The 8018-nt window shown below is 35.4% G+C and overlaps 2 pseudogenes; both read left to right on the top strand.

Annotated features, from left to right (window-relative positions):
• Window positions 1-5041: 5041 nt before the first annotated feature.
• LOC106299589 lies at window positions 5042-5423 on the top strand (annotated as a pseudogene).
• A 1783-nt stretch (window positions 5424-7206) lies between these two features.
• On the top strand, window positions 7207-7593 carry LOC106299594 (annotated as a pseudogene).
• Window positions 7594-8018: the final 425 nt, after the last annotated feature.

Genomic DNA, 8018 nt, shown 5'->3' with positions numbered 1-8018 from the left:
ATAGCATCAGATTCAATCAGATTTAAAACCTCAATGATCAAAACCGAAAACAGTTTTGATTTCAAAATATTCGATTAGGGTTTTAATATGTGATTTGATAATTATAGTATAATTAATTTTGATACTTATATTATTTAGGGTTTATAGATATAGGATTAGGGTTTATCGGATTTTAACTTGTAAAAACCGATTTTGGGTTTTAATCACGTAGGAACATGATTTAGGGTTTGGGGTATCGAACTTTTTGAGCTTCGATGTACTCAATTAGGATTTTTGATCTATTACCCTATGGTTTTGATTCATAAAGATTAGGGTTTTAGGGTTTCATTCTTTATCAATCAATCCATGTTCGATTATGGGTTCTTAGGTTTTGAATTACCTTTTAACCTTAGATGATTGTTTAATCGGACCACCAAAGGAGTTGAGCCGTGAGATGGACACGAACGGGATGCGAGCTGGAATGGATCGAGTCGCGGACATCCATTGTTGCTTGATCGGGAACGCCTTGATCATCGGACGCGAGCTGTCTGATGCTGTCGCGAACGAGGAAGATGTCGCATGCTGGAGCTGCTCTCGGGTCGCGAACGTCTGAGCTAAGATCAGGAACGCCTTGGGCTGAAGCTGATCGGGGACGCGAGCTGGAACAGATGCGGGAACAAGAGACGCGATCGAGGTTTAGGGTTCGTCGGATCGCCGGCTAGGGTTAGGGTTTTAGGGGTTTTCGATTTGGGTATTAGCTTAGGGATTTAGAGTTTTGTGCTGATAACGTGTTATAAAAGTAATGGAAAAGTCTATCTTTATTCATAACATAGAGGTTCTTTATATAGGAGATTACACCGTCATAGATAAATGATAAAGATTACAAATCATAATCTCTTGATCCATCCACAATCTGGTTCATAACAATTTCTATACTTTTTGTTTAGTTTTTTTTTTTTGGGAACGCAATTTTTTTATTAAAACTCAATTTGGGTGACTACAAAAGAAGAGGGAATTTTGCATCCTCTTCAATAAAAGAAAGAAGCTACAACACTAGAAATAAGTCGGATAAGTCTTCATATAAAGATGACAGCAAATGCAAAACAAATTTTGAATGTGTCGAGAGAGCCTTCACGACATAGTCGTACAGCTGAGAAATAGTCACAAATGACGTTGAGATCCAGTCCACACCTACGAAAAAAATCGAAGTAATCTCGGTTGCCTCTTCTGGTTCCGTACGGACCGCTACACAAGAAGACAAACCGGTGTGTAAACTGAAGCTAAAACTAGAATATTACTCCGAGGAAGCATCTTCTTTCATGAAAAGAAAGTATGATAGTGACATAGATAAACCCGATGAACCCACCGGTAATATGAACTTCTTCAGAAAAGAGAAATATGACTTTATGCTCGAATTAAAAGCCTCGGGAACCCCCAGAAATCTTTAACATCCTAGCCAAATAACACCAATCACCAAAATCAATCATCATCTTCAAGTATATGAGATTTGGTGGGCTAGAATGAGTGACGATATAATCAGCAAACGGTTCGTGACTGTGACCCTAAAACAAAAGCTTCTCTTCACGAAAATCCAAGACTCCCAGATTAAGATTTTTTGTTGATTCTTGATTGGACTGTATGCCTTCACTCCTTCACCATGTGCTGCATTCTCTAAGAGAAAACCAAACCTAAACTGAAAAAGAGAGAACTACTCTGCAAACCCTAAGAGCCAACCCCTACTGCCTTCTATGCCTAGCCAACCTCACGTCAAATTTGGCTCAACATCTACCTATATTTTCCAACTTTTATTTACACATGATCATCTCCACATCACGGATTGACCACATATATAGGCTCGAAGTAGTATCATCTAGGTGAACTCGAGGCTACCTCATTACCTTATCAACCTAATGTGTACTCAAACCAAAACTCCAATGAGATTAATTTCTTTCAACCGTACTTGGAATAAATGAATCTTCTCTTAAACTACATTGTTACAAGAGACAAGATCCGAGAGGGATACAAGACCTAAGCGAGCATAACTATTTCAAAACGTCGTTATAGTCACCACAAGATTGGAATGAGCTTCATCGACCTCTAACTCCTATACCATTGTGCATTCTAGATTAGATCCTCTCCCACCGGCTGTCAATGTCTCTGAACACTAAGACAAATCGACGGAAACCGAGGAAACCATAGTGAAGGAAAATTTGGACTTTGACATAAACTACATCACCCATCCACATAGTCCACAACCTTTAAGAGTGTGGATTCCAACCATCAGTTGGCTCAAAATACCCAATCCAACGTTGGGATGTTAAAATCCACCACAAACCATCACCAAAGTCTAGCACCTCAGTTAACGACTTCTTGAGTTATAGACCTTGAATGTGTGCCCCTGAAAACAGGTGAACAAGCCTCTTGTCTTCCCATCACTCTTCAGAGGATTGTTTAATCACGTTTATACATAGGGATGTTATGAACCTTCTACACTCTAATCGCCAATGCCTTGTCTCCTAGATTGTACTGAGATGGAAATGCTATGACCGGAGAAAAACAGAGAAGTTGAAGCGATTCGTCTAAACAACATTTGCTCAAAGACGAAGGCTGCTCCCATCAGACGAGTAGACTACACGCGCCATAGTCAGAAGACCCCCACTGACACACTAAGACGGAGAACACATGCATGCTCCTCTTCAAACATAAACCGTCGAGGACTTTCCCAGACGAGGTTGAGTGGCCACCCCCAAACAAAAAAAAAATCGGAGACATACCACCAGGAACCACCGTCTCGCACCATAAGATAGTGATCTCCCAACCTTGGAAGAAGGTAGATCCGTAGATGAGGCTCCTCACGCCATCTGCCATCGTAAGAAAATCATCAGAATCTTAAAAAAAGAAGATTAAGAAGGGGTTATTGGTACGTGAATCAGCAACTTTAAATTTTTTGAGATTCCATTGTTATTGGTTATTGAATTTCAAAAATCTTAAGAGAATACATTCTTATTCGTTTAAGAATTTTCAAAATCTATTCAAATACCTTGTTATTCAAAAAGTTTGGTTATTATTGATTCTCTAATTCTAACTAAATCTAGTGTTGTTATTGGGAGATGAATTTTATTCATTTTTACTCGACTTTCAAAATATCATATGTATCCATGTGATTTTCAAAATTCATACGATAAAAAAACTAGAAAACAAAATAATTACACTTACCAAATATCTATTGAACTTTAAATCCAAATTATATATCCAAAACTATAATTCATTACATTTTATATACTTTTACATTTTTGGATATATAATTCTTTTTACATATTTTTATCATTTTTGAATATATATTTGTAATTATAAATATTTAAAAATAAAATAAAAATTTAAAATAGTTTCAAAAAAAAAATTTGAATTTTTAGAAAAGAAGAAAATTTGACAAAAAAATTGAAACAAAATCAAAAAATCATTTAAAAAATATTAAAAAAATTGAATTAAAATCATATAATCCGAAATTAAAAAACATAAATCTGACAAAAGTTTCCAGTCCCAAAAGTCGAGTATCCCTTATGCAAGCACTCCTTCTACCTTGCCACAACTCCAGAAAACGCCGAAAACTGATGACTTTCGTTCTTCGCGATCAGATTTAGGGTTTTGTGTTTCCTACCGAATAAGTGAATTGATTACATTATGACTAGGATAAGACCTGCGCCTTGCGCATCAATTTATTTTTCCATATCCTTATAATTCAGAAGTGTGCATGCCAAATTTATTCAACTTTCGACGATAAACCATGTCAAAATCCCGGTTTGCGAGAATTCAAATGATACTCATACCGACTGTTTTATTTCACATATGGTTCGGTTCTAATTAAAATTATAAACCGGCCACCAGCTATACCTTGATCAAAACTCTGTTATTTACAAAACACTATTGACATAACTTCTATGGTTTCTTTCCAACTTGTTCATTTGATTGTGTATTTTTAATTAGAACCAGATACATGAGCACTTAATCCCAACGTCTGACTTAGACACGATACATGACGCCATGGCAACCAACTATCGACAGTTCCATGGTCTACGCTAATTATTGTTCATGACGTCTTCTTAGCAAACTATTCTGAGTAATAAAAGCTTCAGAACCATACGGATTACTTTCGATAGACGTGGCCACGAGACAGTATCAACTTTACTGTATGAATTTTTTTTTATTAGGGATGAAACGCTTCGTTTATACAGTGTTTGATCGTTTTTAAATTATGTGTTTCTTTCGTTATATTACATGAGCCTTTTTTTTTAATATCGATGGATATGGTCACATTCTCTAGCATTTAATCATGGACTCACCAATTTCTCAATTGATTATGCAGCTGACACGTCACCTTAATTAACATCCTAATTGATTGACATCTAAGATGGGCTATTTTTTTAATTAATACAAAATTGAGGTTACAATTTTTCAAATGTTCCTCAATTAATATATAAGAGATATATTTGTTAAAAACCGTAAATCTTTGTAATATTAAATCTTCCATAGTGTAATCAATTCACATATCGAAGGATTAGTTACAAACTGATGACAATAGAAGGATTAGTTTAAAAATCAAGGGAAGGATTAGTTTTACAAAATCATTCAAATAGATTAGTTTCAAAAAAAGAAATCAATCGAAGGAGTTATTAGTGAATTTGTTTTTTCATGTAAGCACAAGCAACAAATGTAATACAGAAAAACCAGGTGCGCATAGCTACACTTGTGGATCTCTTAGGATACAATATTAGTCCTTATCCAATTTGTCAACATGTGGGCACAATGGTAATAACTAGTCAATTCACAAAACCAACAAGACAAAAACTTAGGAAAACCAAGGGGAGACAGCGTCTGGTTTTGCACACTAACAAGCGGCTAAAACTCTGATCCTCTGGTTCTCTCTATTACATAAATAGAACTCATGGAAGCTCATCTTCTTTCATCAACAACTTTCACAAATCAATTCTCCTTTTTACAAACAAAAAACAAAGCAAGAGTTTCTCTTATTTCTCCAATTAAAAAAAAGAAAGAAAGAGAAAAGATGAGTTCAAGAAGCTAAGCATGGTTAGTGGCAGCAACCATCGGAGCCGTGGAGGCCTCGAAAGACCAATTGGGACTATGCCGGTGGAATTACATGATCCGATTTGTGAATCAACGTATTCGAAACAACGTGAGATCCGCTGCTCAGGCGAATAGGTTCTCTTCTTCATCCACCATCCCGCTTGCCTCCTGCAAGGATTGTGACAAGGCAAAGCAAGCTGAGGAATCTCTCAGGACCGTCATGTACTTGAGCTGTTGGGGTCTTAATTGATGAAGACAGATTGATCGAGATTTTTACTTTTGCTTTGCCGTCGATTGGATCCGACAGATTGTATCTATGTGGCGGAGCTGTGAAATCAAAATCCTAAATAGACGCTATGAGTTTTGGGTTTTTAGCAGATTTGAATTGTACAAGGCACAAATGATACTTGTACAGATTGCAGAGATGAATATAAAAGTTTATGTTCATGTTACTGGAAAAAAATATTTATGTACATCTCAAGATTTCGCATCAAGACAAGCTTTCCTTAATACATTTACATAAGTTAGTTATTTATGTTATTACACAAAGAGTTGTAACTCTTCATGTTGTGTCTTTTAGTATAAAGAGTTGTGTCTCTTATACTTGTACTGATTCGATCTCTATATAAAGATCAATCATCTGTTTTTTCTAGTAAAAAGCATACCATTATTATTATTATTATTTTTTTTGTAAAAAAGCCATAAAAATCATACCATTATTATTACATATTTAGTTTTCCGTAAGTGCTCCAATCTATATTTAATCAAGCCTTGGGGATTAAGTTTTACCATATTCAATTTATTTTTCCATATCCTTATAATTCAGAAGTGTGCATGCCAAATTTATTCAACTTTCGACGATAAACCATGTCAAAATCCCGGTTTGCGAGAATTCAAATGATACTCATACCGACTGTTTTATTTCACATATGGTTCGGTTCTAATTAAAATTATAAACCGGCCACCAGCTATACCTTGATCAAAACTCTGTTATTTACAAAACACTATTGACATAACTTCTATGGTTTCTTTCCAACTTGTTCATTTGATTGTGTATTTTTAATTAGAACCAGATACATGAGCACTTAATCCCAACGTCTGACTTAGACACGATACATGACGCCATGGCAACCAACTATCGACAGTTCCATGGTCTACGCTAATTATTGTTCATGACGTCTTCTTAGCAAACTATTCTGAGTAATAAAAGCTTCAGAACCATACGGATTACTTTCGATAGACGTGGCCACGAGACAGTATCAACTTTACTGTATGAATTTTTTTTTATTAGGGATGAAACGCTTCGTTTATACAGTGTTTGATCGTTTTTAAATTATGTGTTTCTTTCGTTATATTACATGAGCCTTTTTTTTTAATATCGATGGATATGGTCACATTCTCTAGCATTTAATCATGGACTCACCAATTTCTCAATTGATTATGCAGCTGACACGTCACCTTAATTAACATCCTAATTGATTGACATCTAAGATGGGCTATTTTTTTAATTAATACAAAATTGAGGTTACAATTTTTCAAATGTTCCTCAATTAATATATAAGAGATATATTTGTTAAAAACCGTAAATCTTTGTAATATTAAATCTTCCATAGTGTAATCAATTCACATATCGAAGGATTAGTTACAAACTGATGACAATAGAAGGATTAGTTTAAAAATCAAGGGAAGGATTAGTTTTACAAAATCATTCAAATAGATTAGTTTCAAAAAAAGAAATCAATCGAAGGAGTTATTAGTGAATTTGTTTTTTCATGTAAGCACAAGCAACAAATGTAATACAGAAAAACCAGGTGCGCATAGCTACACTTGTGGATCTCTTAGGATACAATATTAGTCCTTATCCAATTTGTCAACATGTGGGCACAATGGTAATAACTAGTCAATTCACAAAACCAACAAGACAAAAACTTAGGAAAACCAAGGGGAGACAGCGTCTGGTTTTGCACACTAACAAGCGGCTAAAACTCTGATCCTCTGGTTCTCTCTATTACATAAATAGAACTCATGGAAGCTCATCTTCTTTCATCAACAACTTTCACAAATCAATTCTCCTTTTTACAAACAAAAAACAAAGCAAGAGTTTCTCTTATTTCTCCAATTAAAAAAAAGAAAGAAAGAGAAAAGATGAGTTCAAGAAGCTAAGCATGGTTAGTGGCAGCAACCATCGGAGCCGTGGAGGCCTCGAAAGACCAATTGGGACTATGCCGGTGGAATTACATGATCCGATTTGTGAATCAACGTATTCGAAACAACGTGAGATCCGCTGCTCAGGCGAATAGGTTCTCTTCTTCATCCACCATCCCGCTTGCCTCCTGCAAGGATTGTGACAAGGCAAAGCAAGCTGAGGAATCTCTCAGGACCGTCATGTACTTGAGCTGTTGGGGTCTTAATTGATGAAGACAGATTGATCGAGATTTTTACTTTTGCTTTGCCGTCGATTGGATCCGACAGATTGTATCTATGTGGCGGAGCTGTGAAATCAAAATCCTAAATAGACGCTATGAGTTTTGGGTTTTTAGCAGATTTGAATTGTACAAGGCACAAATGATACTTGTACAGATTGCAGAGATGAATATAAAAGTTTATGTTCATGTTACTGGAAAAAAATATTTATGTACATCTCAAGATTTCGCATCAAGACAAGCTTTCCTTAATACATTTACATAAGTTAGTTATTTATGTTATTACACAAAGAGTTGTAACTCTTCATGTTGTGTCTTTTAGTATAAAGAGTTGTGTCTCTTATACTTGTACTGATTCGATCTCTATATAAAGATCAATCATCTGTTGTAAACACAACACCGAATCTCAATAATACAAAAGTATTTTCAGAAAATTTTATAAGCCTGAAACGTCTATCTTATTCTTTCTCTCGAACTCGTGTGTAACACACTGTGATCATTGTGTAACACAAGCGGTTGGTAAAAGATTAACAT

The sequence above is a fragment of the Brassica oleracea genome, chromosome C6, assembly GCF_000695525.1.
Source record: "Brassica oleracea var. oleracea cultivar TO1000 chromosome C6, BOL, whole genome shotgun sequence".
Taxonomy (NCBI): Eukaryota; Viridiplantae; Streptophyta; class Magnoliopsida; order Brassicales; family Brassicaceae; genus Brassica; species Brassica oleracea.
The sequence above is the reverse complement of the archived record's forward strand: the minus strand, read 5'-3'. Positions and strand labels throughout refer to the sequence as shown.